Source organism: Oncorhynchus masou, chromosome 31 (assembly GCF_036934945.1).
Source record: "Oncorhynchus masou masou isolate Uvic2021 chromosome 31, UVic_Omas_1.1, whole genome shotgun sequence".
Taxonomy (NCBI): Eukaryota; Metazoa; Chordata; class Actinopteri; order Salmoniformes; family Salmonidae; genus Oncorhynchus; species Oncorhynchus masou.
Window position 1 is genome coordinate 53311577 of NC_088242.1, and position 14208 is coordinate 53325784.

Genomic DNA, 14208 nt, shown 5'->3' on the forward strand with positions numbered 1-14208 from the left:
GAGGTTATTTTCCTGACACCACACTCCGAGGGCCCTCACCTCCTCCCTGTAGGCCGTCTCGTTGTTGTTGGTAATCAAGCCTACCACTGTTGTGTCGTCCACAAACTTGATGATTGAGTTGGAGGCGTGCGTGGCCACGCAGTCGTGGGTGAACAGGGAGTACAGGAGAGGGCTCAGAACGCACCCTTGTGGGGCCCCAGTGTTGAGGATCAGCGGGGAGGAGATGTTACCTATCCTCACCACCTGGGGCGGACCGTCAGGAAGTCCAGTACCCAGTTGCACAGGGCGGGGTCGAGACCCAGGGTCTCGAGCTTGATGACGAGCTTGGAGGGTACTATGGTGTTGAATGCCGAGCTGTAGTCGATGAACAGCATTCTCACATAGGTATTCCACTTGTCCAGACGGGTTAGGGCAGTGTGGTTGAGATTGCATCGTCTGTGGACCTATTTGAGCGTTAAGCAAATTGGAGTGGGTCTAGGGTGTCAGGTAAGGTGGAGGTGATATGGTCCTTGACTAGTCTCTCAAAGCACTTCATGATGACGGAAGTGAGTGCTACGGGGTGGTAGTCGTTTAGCTCAGTTACCTTAGCTTTCTTGGGAACAGGAACAATGGTGGCCCTCTTGAAGCATGTGGGAACAGCAGACTCTGGTATAGGGATTGATTGAATATGTCTGTAAACACACCAGCCAGCTGGTCTGCGCATGCTCTGAGGGCGCGGCTGGGGATGCCGTCTGGGCCTGCAGCCTTGCGAGGGTTGACACGTTTAAATGTTTTACTCACCTCGGCTGCAGTGAAGGAGAGACCGCATTTTTCCGTTGCAGGCAGTGTCAGTGGCACTGTATTGTCCTCAAAGCGGGCAAAAAATTTATTTAGTCTGCCTGGGAGCAAGACATCCTGGTCCGTGACTGGGCTGGATTTCTTCCTGTAGTCCGTGATTGACTGTAGACCCTGCCACATGCCTCGTGTCTGAGCCGTTGAATTGGGATTCTACTTTGTCTCTGTACTGACGCTTAGCTTGTTTGATAGCCTTACGGAGGGAATAGCTGCATTGTTTGTATTCAGTCATGTTACCAGACACCTTGCCCTGATGGAAAGCAGTGGTTCGCGCTTTCAGTTTCACGCGAATGCTGCCATCAATCAAAGGTTTCTGGTTAGGGAATGTTTTAATCGTTGCTATGGGAACGACATCTTCAACACACGTTCTAATGAACTCGCACACCGAATCAGCGTATTCGTCAATGTTGTTATCTGACGCAATACGAAACATGTCCCAGTCCACATGATGGAAGCAGTCTTGGAGTGTGGAGTCAGCTTGGTCGGACCAGCGTTGGACATAAATGGTTTCCAGTTTGCAAAGAGTTAAATAAAGTTCGTTCAGAGCCATCGATGTGTCTGCTTGGGGGGGGATATATACGGCTGTGATTATAATCGAAGAGAATTCTCTTGGTAGATAATGCGGTCTACATTTGATTGTGAGGAATTCTAAATCAGGTGAACAGAAGGATTTGAGTTCCTGTATGTTTCTTTCATCGCACCATGCCTCGTTAGCCATAATGCATACACCCCCACCCCTCTTCTTACCAGAGAGGTGTTTGTTTCTGTTGGCGCGATGCGTGGAGAAACCCGTTGGCTGCACCGCTTCGGATAGCGTCTCTCCAGTGAGCCATGTTTCCGTGAAGCACAGAACGTTACAGTCTCTGATGTCCCTCTGGAATGCTACCCTTGCTCGGATTTCATCAACCTTGTTGTCAAGAGACTGGACATTGGCAAGAAGAATGCTAGGAAGTGGGGCACGATGTGCCCGTCTCCGTAGTCTGACCAGAAGACCGCCACGTTTCCCTCTTTTTCGGAGTCGTGTTTTTTTGGGTCGCTGCATGCGATCTATTCCGTTGTCCTGTTTGTAAGGCAGAACACAGGATCCGCGTCGCGAAAAACATATTCTTGGTCGTACTGATGGTGAGTTGACGCTGATCTTATATACAGTAGTTCTTCTCGACTGTATGTAATGAAACCTAAGATGACCTGGGGTACTAATGTAAGAAATAACACGTAAAAAAAAAAAAAACTGCATATAGTTTCCTAGGAATGCGAAGCGAGGCGGCCATCTCTGTCGGCGCCGGAAGTACACATCAAGGTGAGATCTGGCGAAAAAGCAGTAGTCCGAGTTAATCGGTACTGCTTTGGTGGAGAAGGAAATCCTTCCCAGAGAGGGAGGTTGGTGAAAAGGGCGATACGGGTAGTAGAGTATATCTCAGACGTGCAACTAAGGGCAAAGCTGGAGCAACACAAATTTGAACTTGAACAACAGAAATTAGGGCTCGAGCACAAGGAAAGAGATCGTGAGGAGAGATGCGGGCAACATAAATTAAAGTTGGAAGCACGGGGAAAGATAACGTGAGCGTGCAGCCAAACAAGAATGTGCGCGTGCCATTCTGTTAAAACAATATGGAGCTGGAAGCATTACAAAGGGAGATCTGTAAGCACTCCGAATCCAGTCAGGCATCCTGCACACTGGAACTTGGTCGAAGCTGACTTGCACCGCCTTTCAAAGAAAAGGTGGTGGATGTATATTTTACTCTGTTTGAGCGGATTGCCACATCCCTGAAATGGCCGAGAGATACTTCTGGTCATGTAGTGTATGTGGACACCTGCTCATCGAATGTCTCACTCCAAAATCATGAGCATTAATATGGAGTTCCCCCTTTGCTGCTGCAAAAGCCTCAGCTCTTCTGAGAAGGCTTTCCGCTAATGTTGGAACATTGCTGCAGAGACTTGCTTCCTTTCAGCCACGAGCATTTCGGTAGTGTGTTGCAACCGAGGACAGACGATTTTAGCGAGCTACATGCTTCAGCACTTGGAGGTCCCGTTCGGTGAGCTTGTGTGGCCTCCCACTTCGTGGCTGAGCCGTTGCTGCTTCCTAGACATTCCCACGTCACATTAACGTCTAGCAATCCCGTATCCGGGAGCGTAATCATAGCCTCAAGCTCATTAGCATAACGCAACGTTAACTATTCATAAAATTCGCAAATGAAATGAAATAAATATATTGGCTCACAAGCTTAGCCTTTTGTTAACAACACTGTCATCTCAGATTTTCAAAATATGCTTTTCAACCATAGCTACACAAGCATTTGTGTAAGAGTATTGATAGCTAGCATAGCATTAAGCCTAGCATTCAGCAGGCAACATTTTCACAAAAACAAGAAAAGCATTCAAATAAAATCATTTACCTTTGAAGAACTTCGGATGTTTTCAATGAGGAGACTCAGATAGCAAATGTTCAGATTTCCCCAAAAGATTATTTGTGTAGGAGAAATCGCTCCGTTTAGTTCATCACGTTTGGCTAAGAAAACCCCCCGAAAATTCAGTCATTACAACGCCAAACTTTTTTCCAAATTAACTCCATAATATCGACAGAAACATGGCAAACGTTGTTTCGAATCAATCCAAGGTGTTTTTCACATATCTATTCGATGATAAATAATTAGTGGCAGTTGCCTTTCTTCTCTGAACCAAATGGAAAAGTGCACGCAGCTGGAGATTACGCAATAATTTTGACGGAGGACACCAAGCGGACACCTGGTAAATGTAGTCTCTTATGGTCAATCTTCCAATGATATGCCTACAAATACGTCACAATGCTGCAGACACCTTGGGGAAACGACAGAAAGTGTAGGCTCATTCACAGCCATATAAGGAGACATTGGAACACAGCGCATTCAAAATCTGGGGCATTTCCTGTATGAAATTTCATCTTGGTTTCGCCTGTAGCATTAGTTCTGTGGCACTCACGATAATATCTTTGCAGTTTTGGAAACGTCAGTGTTTTCTTTCCAAAGCTGTCAATTATATGCATAGTCGAGCATCTTTTCGTGACAAAATATCTTTTTTAAAACAGGAACGTTTTTTTATCCAAAAATTAAAAGAGCGCCCCCTATATCGAAGAAGTTAACAGCACTTACAGTTGACCGGGACAGCTCTAGCAGGGCAGAAATAACAAACTGACTTGTTGGAAAGGTCGCATCCTATGACGGTGCCACGTTGAAAGCTCTTCAGGTATTTTTATTTTTATTTTTTTAAATGTACCTTAATTTAACTAGGCAAGTCAGTTAAGAACAAATTCTTAACAAATTCAGGGGCAGAACGACAGGTTTATCCCAGCTCAGGGATTCAATCTTGCAACCTTTCGGTTTCTAGTCCAATGCTCTAACCACTCGGCCACTTGCCGCCCCAGTACAGGCCATTCTACTGCCAATGTTTATCTATGGAGATTTCATGCCTGTGTACTCGATTTTATATACCTGTCAGCAACAAATGTGACTGAAATAGCAGAATCCACTAATTTGAAGGGGTGTCTACATACTTCTGACCAAATTAGTGTATTTGGTCAGTGTTCCTCCAAAGTGTTATTGTGGGAAATGCTCAGAAAGTGTGCACCACTTTCTCTTGACCAGAGTTCAGATTATGATACTGTTAAACTTTTGTCCTTCAGGCTTACGAGGTGGTCCCAGAGGCATACATACAACCGTTCCAGAAATGACGAAAGAAAGAATCACAAAGCCATGTTGAGTTCGCAAGAGAACAAGCATGTCTTTTTAATCGGTGTGGTTCTCAAGACATTAGGGACCTTGAGCAATTAAAGACTCTCATACTTCTCAAGCAGTTCAAGGATTGCCTTCACGGAAGTGTTGTGACCTACATTTATGAGCACAAGGATCTCACTCGAGAAAGCTGCAGTTCTTGCAAATGAGTTTGTGTTCAAACAAAGCACACAGTAGTTATCCCTACGCAAAAAAAACAATCCAGAGAAATCACCTCCTACTGCAATATTTCAGTCAATTTCTTTAGTGCCCAAAGAGATCTGCAGAAAACTGTTTTTTCATATCTGCCAGATTGTCATTACTGCTGTGAGAAAGGACAAGCTATATCTGTGTCCCAAATTGAAACAAAAAAATGAGAGAGAGAGATCGCTTTCTTCTTGTGGGAGCATTCCAGCCTGTCAAGTCTATGGTTAAGATTGGGGTCTCTCTGAAACAACATTTTGGATCAGATATGTTTGAACCCTTTGTGTCAGACGGATTAATGTCGCAGCAGAGTAGCAATGTTGTTGAGCAGCCGGTGAACATACTGCGTGACACTGGGGCAGCACAGTCCTTCATTCTGGAGGATATATTTGTCTTACACTTCAGCAACTGGTTACAGTGTGTCCGAACAAGGCATGGAGATGGGTGCATGGAAGTTTATATGTATAATGTGGAACTCGAGGCTGATCCTATTTCTGGTTCCATTGTCGTTGGAGTGAGGCCAAGTCTACAGGTGAAGGGGGTCTCATTTATTTTGGAAAACAATTTGGCTAGGAACCCAGAGTAGAGGAACCTGATGGGTTATCGTAAAAGTACCCGAGACTTGTTCCCAGTGTGTGCCGTTACACGTGCTAGGTCTAAGAAAGTCGCTGGGAGCAAGTCTTGTGTTGAGGAGGATGAGAGTGATTCTACCATGGTCGATCTGTCTGAGATGTTTGTGGGCGATCCTGATTTCGCTAAACTTCCTGAGATGACCTCTCCTTTGAAAACCCCAAAGGTGAGCGATGTCTAGGAAGCAGCTGATTGCTGAAAAGAGTAAAGATGTTTCCCCCTCCCCTCTTTTTGCTGAGATACATCCAGAGGAGTTTATGAAGTTTGTGTGGGTTTTATAAGAGATATATTGTTCTAATGAGGAAATGGCGTTCTCGCGCCCTTCTAGGCAAGACTACTGGTCCAGTGTATCTCAAATTGTCATTCCAGTTACACTTCAAAAAGAGATACTTAGGTTGGCTCACAATGGTAGTATGGCAGGCGTTCTTGGAGTCAACAAAACGTATGACAGTATTTTGCAGAACTTCTTCTGGCCTGGTCCGAAACAGGATGTTGTGGCTTACTGTAAATCCTGTCGCGTTTGCAATGAAAGTGAACCAAGCTGTATCAGTTGCACCTTTGCAGCATATTCCTGCTTTTGACAAACCTTTCAGCTGGGTTCGGGTGGATGGTGTTTGCTCAAAGCCAAGAGTGGTAACCAGTTTCTCTTAACCATCATGTGTGTTGCCACTTGTTTCCCTGAGGCCATTCCACAGAGGAAAATCAAAGCTCCCACTATATTGTTATAAGCCCTGGTGAAATGGATTTTCAACGTTTGGACTTCCACACATGCAGTCAGTTTAACCCATGTTGAGAGCTTACTGCTTTGAGTTTGAGCAAAACTGTGATGAAGGGGTCCCTCTTGTGCTGAATGCAGCACGAGAGGTTGTTCAGAAATCTCTCGCTTTTAGTCCGAATAAACTCGTGTTTGGACATCATGTCAGAGGTCCTTTGAGGTCCTTTTAGAATATCAGAGCTTCCTCTCAGATTAGACAAATGTACTAGAGCATGACTTTGAGGACTCATGAGAGGAAAATTACTATCTATATTGCAAGATTTTCCTCTTGAAAATCAGTGTCTGTGGTAAGTACAACTTGGTTGCTGATTGTCTCTTGGGTGGTCAATCAATACCTTTTGTGTTTTGCATTTAGCCAGTGTGTTGCTCTGACTTAATGTTTTTCTGTATTGGTGATAAGTTTTCGAAACTTGTGAGTTTTAGGCAATTATAGAAAAAAATGGAAACAAGTTTGTATATTGTCTAATATTCAATTGTTGACAGCCAATAGACGCCATGTTTATATTGGAGTAGGCGACACATAAGTAGCGACACATTTAAGTTGATTATGTTGTAAAATTAGAGTTGTTTTCTGTTGGTGGTGAGGAAACTCGTCCAACAAAAATATAAGATATTGTTTTCTTAAGGAGGAAGGTGTGACAGGCTTTGGTTTTTCTATTTATGTTTTGAGGTTGGACTTTAGCATGTATTGCTCATTGGCATGTTGTGAGCACTGATTGGTGTCACCTTCTTAGTCAGTTTGTGTTACACCTGTGCTGGTTGCCATCTCATTAGTGGGAAGGTGTTTCACATGTGCTGGCCCAGGCGTTATATAAGAGTGGCTGGCCCATTATTCCAGTTGTCTTCCTATCAAATCAAGTGTCACATGCAACGAATACAATAGGTGTAGACCATACCGTGAAATGCTTACTTGCACGCCCTTCACCAACATTGCAGTTTTAATAAAATATTTACTAAATCAACTAAAGTAGTCTGGGCTATATACAGGGGGCACCGGAACCGAGTCAATGTGCGGGGTACAGGTTAGTCAAGATAATATGTATATGTAGGTAGGGGTAAAGTGACTATGCATAGATAAATCAGTGAGTAGCAGAAGTATAAAAAAATAGTCTGGGTAGCCATTTGATGAGCTGTTAAGCAGTCTTATGGCTTGGGGTAGAAGCTGTTAAGAAGCCTTTTGGACAGACTTGGCACTCCACTTGCCATGCGGTAGCAGATAGAACAGTCTATGACTAGGGTGGCGGGAGTCTGACAATTTTTAGGGCCTTCCTGTCTGGTATAGAGGTCATGGATGGCAGGAAGCTTGGCCCCAGTGATGTACTGGGCTGTACTCACTACCATCTGTAGCGGTCGGGAGGCCAGTTGCCATACCAGGCGGTGATGCAAACAGTCAGGATGCTCTCGATGGTGAAACTGTAGAACTTCTTGAGGATCTGAGGACCCATGCCAAATCTTTTCAGCCTCCTGAGGGGGAATAGGTGTTGTCATGCCTTCTTCACGACTGTCTTGGTGTGCTTAGACCATAATAGTTTGTTGGTGATGTGGACACCAAGGAATTTAAAGCTCTCAACCTGCTCCACTACAGCCTTGTCGATGAGAATGGGGGCTTGCTCGGCCGTCCACGATCCTCTCCTTAGTCTTGATCACGTTGTCCTGGCACCACACTCCCAGTTCTCTGACCTTCTCCCTATCGGCTGTCGGTGATCAGACCTACCACCGCTGTGTCGTTGGCAAACTTAATGATGGTGTTGAGTCGTGCTTGGCCACTCAGCCATGGGTGAACAAGGAGTACAGGAGGGGACTAAGCATGCACCCCTGAGGGGCCCCCATGTTGAGCACAAGCATGGCAGACGTATTGTTGTCTACCCTTACCGCTGAGGGCAGCCCGTGAGGAAGTCCAGAATACAGTTGCAGAGGGTGGTGTTAAGTCCCAGGGTCCTTAGCTCAATCATCAAGTTTGCAGACGACACAACGGTAGTGGGCATGATTACCAACAACAACGAGACAGCCTACAGGGAGGAGATGAGGGCACTCTGAGTGTGGTGTCAGGAAAACAACCTCACACTCAATGTCAACAAAACAAAGGAGATGATTGTGGACTTCAGGAAACAGAAGAAGGGGCACCCCCCTATCCACATCAATGGGACAGTAGTGGAGAAGGTGGAAGGTTAAGTTCCTCGGCATACACATCACAGACACACTGAAATTGTCCACACACACAGAGAGCGTAGTGAAGAAGGTGCAACAGCGCCTTTTCAACCTCAGGAGGCTAAAGAAATTTGGCTTGTCACCTAAAACCCTCAAACATTTACAGATGCTCCATTGAGAACATCCTGTCGGCTTGGTACGGCAACTGCACCGCCCTTAAATGAAAGGCTCTCCAGAGGTTGGTGCGGTCCGAACAACGCATCACCGGGGTCAAACTACCTGCCCTCCAGGACACCTACAGCACCCGATGTCACAGGAAGTCCAAAAAGATCATCAAGGACAACAACCACCCAAGCCACTGCCTGTTCACCCCGCTACCATCCAAAAGGTGAGGTCAGTACAGGTGCATCAAAGCCGGGACCGAGAGACTGAAAAACAGAGACTGAAAAATAGCCAAAAAACTACTTAAGTAGTACTTAAAAGTATCTGTACTTTACTTTTTATATTTGTGACAACTTTTATTTTTACTCCACTACATTCCTGAAAAAAATAATCTACTTTTTACATTTTCCCTGACGAACAAAAGTACTCGTTACATTTAGAATGCTCAAGCAGGACAGAATTATGACACCTATCAACATAACCCTTTGGTCATCCCTAATAGGTCCGGTGCCGACAGAGATGGCCGCCTCGCTTCACGTTCCTAGGAAACTATGCAGTATTTTTTTTACGTGTCATTTCTTACATTGGTACCCCAGGTACCATCATTTCGACCAGGAATACGACTTTCCCGAAGCGGATCCTGTGTTTTGCCCACCACCCAGGACAATGGATCGGATCCCAGCTGGCAAACCGAAACAACGTTGCCGTAAAAGGGGCAAACGAAGCAGTCTTCTGGTCAGGCTACTGAGAAAGGCACATCGCGCAACACTTCCTAGCATACTACTCGCCAACGTCCAGTCTCCTGACAACAAGGTTGATGAAATCCGAGCAAGGGTAGTCTTCCAGAGACACAGAAACTGTAACGTTCTTTGCTTCATGAAACATGGCTCACTCGAGACACGCTTATCGGAGACGGTGAAACCAGCTGGTTTCTTGACGCGTCGCACCGACAGAAACAAGCATCTTTCTGGTAAGGTGAGGGGCATGCCTTATGATTAACGAGAAGTGGTGTGATCATAACAACATACAGGAATTCAAGTCCTTCTGTTCACCTGACTTACAATTCCTCAATCAAATGTCGACCGAATTATCTACCAAGGGAATTCTCTTTGATTATAATCACAGCCGTATATATATATATATATTCCCCCCCAAGCAGACACATAGTTGGCCCTGAACGAACTTTATTTGACTCTATGTAAACTGGAAACCACATATCCTGAGGCTGCATTCATTGTAGCTGGGGATTTTAACAAGGCTAATCTGAAAACAAGACTCCCTAAATTCTATCAGCATATCGATTGTGCAACCAGGGCTGGTAAAACCCTGGATCATTGTTATTCTAACTTCCGCAACGCATTTAAGGCCCTCCCCTGCCCTCCTTTCGGAAAAGCTGACCACAACTCCATTTTGTTGCTTCCAGCCTTCAGACAGAAACTAAAACAGGAAGCTCCCGCGCTCAGGTCTGTTCAACACTGGTCCGACCAATCTGATTCCAGACTTCAAGACTGCTTTGATCACGTTGATTGGGATATGTTCCGCATTGCGTCCAAGAACAACATTGACAAACACGCTGAGTCGGTGAGCGAGTTCATTAGAAAGTGCATCGGCGATGTTGTATCCACAGTGTATTCGATGTTGTACCCACATTCCCAAACCAGAAACCGTGGATTGATAGCAGCATTCGCACAAAACTGAAAGCGCGAACCACTGCTTTTATCCAGTGCAAGGTGACTGGAAACATGACCGAATACAAACAGTGTAGCTATTCCCTCCGCAAGGCAATCAAACAAGCTAAGCATCGTTATAGAGACAAAGTAGAGTTGCAATTCAACGGCTCAGACACAAGAAGTGTGTGGCAGTGTCTACAGTCAATCACGGATTACAAAAAGAAAACCAGCCCCGTCGCGGACCAGGATGTCCTGCTCCCAGACAGACTGAATAACTTCTTTGCTAGCTTTGACAACAATACAGTGCCACTGACACGGCCCGCTACCAAAACCTGCGGACTCTCCTTCACTGCAGCCGATGTGAGTAAAACATTTAAACGTGTTAACCCTCGCAAGGCTGCAGGCCCAGACGGCAGCCCCAGCTGTTCACCCACGACTGCGTGGCCATGCACGCCTCCAACTCAATCATCAAGTTTGTGGACAAAACTACAGTGGTAGGCTTGATTACCAACAATGAAGAGAAGGCCTACAGGGGGGAGGTGAGGGCCCTCGGAGTGTGGTGTCAGGAAAATAACCTCACACTCAACATCAACAAATCAAAGGAGATGATTGTGGACTTCAGGAAACAGCAGAGGGAGCACCCCCCTATCCACATCGACGGGACATTGGTAGAGAGGTACGTTATAAGTTCCTCGGTATACACATCACGGACAAACTGAAGAAATTTGGCTTGTCACCAAAAGCACTCACTTTCACCGCCTGGTATGGCAACTGCACTGCCCACAACCGTAAGGCTCTTCAGAGGGTAGTGAGGTCTGCACAATGCATCACCGGGGGCAAACTACCTGCCCTCCAGGACACCTACACCACCCGATGTCACAGGAAGGCCATAAAGATCATCAAGGACAACAACCACCCGAGCCACTGCCTGTTCACCCTGCTGTCATCCAGAAGGAGAGGTCAGTTCAGGTGCATCAAAGCAGGGACCGAGAAACTGAAAAACAGCTTCTATCGCAAGGCCATCAGACTGTTAAACAGCCACCACTATCATTTAGTGGCTGCTGCCAACACACTGACTCAACTCCAGCCACTTTAATAATGGAAATTGATGGAAAAAAAATGTATCACTAGCCACTTTAAACAAAGCCACTTAATGTAATGTGATACCCTACATAATACCCTACATTACTCATCTCATATGTATATACTGTACTTGATACCATCTACTGCATCTTGCCTATGCCGTTCTGTACCATCACTAATTCATATATCTTTATGTGCATATTCTTTATCCCGTTACACTTGTGTGTATAAGGTAGTAGTTGTGGAATTGTTAGGTTAGATTACTCGTGGTTATTACTGCATTGTCGGAACAAGAAGCACAAGCATTTTGCTACACTCACATTAACATCTGCTAACCATGTGTATGTGACAAATAACATTTGATTTGATTTAATACCTCTGATCTGGCAGACTCACAAATACTGTGTTTGTAAATGTCTGAGTGTTCGAGTGTGCCCCCTTTCTGTCCGTAATTAATAAAAAAAATACTTCACTCAAGTATGACAATTTAGTACAGTGGTAGAAATTAGTAGTATTTTTCTGGGTAACTTTCACTTTAGTAATTTTCTGTTCAGGTATCTTTACTTGACAATTGAGTACTTTTAACCTGTTTTATGTATATGAATTGTTGATGGATGCATGTATGCACTGTGCAGCAATAAGCCACACAAGTGGGAGTCTACAGTCAAGGAAGGAAACTGGGAAATGTATATGAGCATTGTGCTCATGTTGGACAAATAAGCAGTCTGGTATATACAGTACAGTAAGAGCTGCATGCAGATTTGAGAGAGGGTGGGAGAAATGTAATCTAAATCTGTATAAAGAGTATCCACCACGTCTAACAATTCGTCCCTCTCATCTGTCTAAATAGAGATATGAAAGAAGGGAAAGACATACAGTGCCTTCGGAAAGTATTCAGACCCCATGACTTTTTCCACATTTTGTTGCCTTATTCTAAAATTGTTTAAATAGTTTATTTCCCACACCAATATACACATGATACCCCACAATGACAAAGCAAACACATGTTTTATATTTCTTTTGCTAATTTATAAAAAATGAAATAACACATTTACATAAGTATCCAGACCCTTTACTCAGTACTTTGTTGAAACACCTTTCGCAGCGATTATAGCATCGAGTCTTCTTGGGTATGACACTTCAAGCTTGGCACACCTGTAGTTGGAGAGTTTCTCCCATTCTTCTCTGCAGATCCTCTCAAGTTCTGTCAGGTTAGATGGACAGTGTTGCTGCACAGCTGTTTTCAGGTCTGTTGTTCAATCGGTTTCATGTCCGGGCTCTAGCTGGGCCAATCAAGGACATTCAGAGACTTGTCCCGGAGCCACTCCTGCGTTATATTGGCTGTGTGCTTAGGGTTGTTGTCCTTTTGGAAGGTGAAGCTTCACAACAGTCTGAGGTCCTGAATGCTCTGGAGCAGGTTTTCATCAAGGATCTCTCTGTACTTTGCTCTGTTCATCTTTGCCTCGATCCTGACTAGTTTCCCAGTCCCTGCCACTGAAAAACATCCCCCACAGCATGATGCTGCCACCCATGCGTCAATTTAGGGATGGTGCCAGGTTTCCTCCAAATATAACGTTTGGCATTCAGGCCAAAGAGTTCAATCTTGGTTTAGACCAGAGAATCTTGTTTCTTTAGGTGCCTTTCAGCAAACTCCACACAAGCTGTCATGTGCCCTTTACGGAGGAGTGGCTTCCGTCTGGCCAATCTACCATAAAGGCCTGATTGGTGGAGTGCTGCAGAGATGGTTGGCTTTCTGGAAAGTTCTCCCATCTCCACAGAGGAGCTCTGTCAGAGTTACCATTGGATACTTGGTCACTTCCCTAACCAAGGTCCTTCTTCCCCGATTGCTCAGTTTGGCCAGGCGGCCAGCTCTAGAAAGAGTCTTGGTGATTCTTCCATGAAAGAATGATGGAGGTCACTGTGTTCTTGGTGATCTTCAATGCTGCAGAAATGTTTTAGTACCCTTCTCCAGATCTGTGCCTTGACACAATCTTGTTCCGGAGCTCTATGGCAACTCCTTTGACCTCATGGCTTGGTTTTTGCTCTGACATGCACTTTCAACTATGGGACATTATATAGACAAGTTTGTGTTTTTCCTGATCATGTCCAATCAATTGAATTTACCACAGGTGGACTCCAAGTTGTAGAAACATCTCAAGGATGATCAATGGAAACAGGATGCAACTGAGCTCAATTTTGAGTCTGAATTCTTATGTAAATAAGGTATCAGCTTTTAATTGTTTTTTTTGCAAAAATGTATAAAGACCTGTTTTCGCTTTGTCATTATTGTGTGTAGATTCCTGAGAAAAAAAAATATATTTAATACATTTTAGAATAAAGCTGCAATGTAAAATAAAATATGGTTAAAGTCAAGGGGGGAATACATTCTGAAAGCACTGTATAAAGCATGCAAGATCTGTCTCATTGGACTATGTACCTCTAAGAATCAATAAAGATATGAACGAAGGTAATTCGGTTCTCCGTTAAGGTAAAGTAGGAAGAGTGCACATTTTTACAAGGAATAGCTGTTAAAACTGTAGCATTTGATGACATACTTATCACATGCTACAAGTTGATGTGGAATTTGCAACTATGATTCAAATTCAGAATTTAAGGTTGCGTTAGAGTAACTGTCCTTTGAATATCTCACTTTTAAAAGACTATATTCTGTTAACGCATAATGTTATTGGCTCATCCTATATACTGTAGTATTTGTTTCTAAAAGATACATCGGAGAAAAAAAAACAAACACTTAAAATCCCACCTCAAACTTGTATCTGAAACAGACCATTTCAAAAATGCTTGCTCTTTCCTCAGAGGAGGAGGATGGCCAAACAGCGGTCTACTGGTATGACCAGTATACGCCCACACCATTCTGTTTTTGGGGTACACCCACACCATTCCAACACAGAAAAGCTGCTTTTTAAACATACTTATCCTTTTTGGGAAATAACTA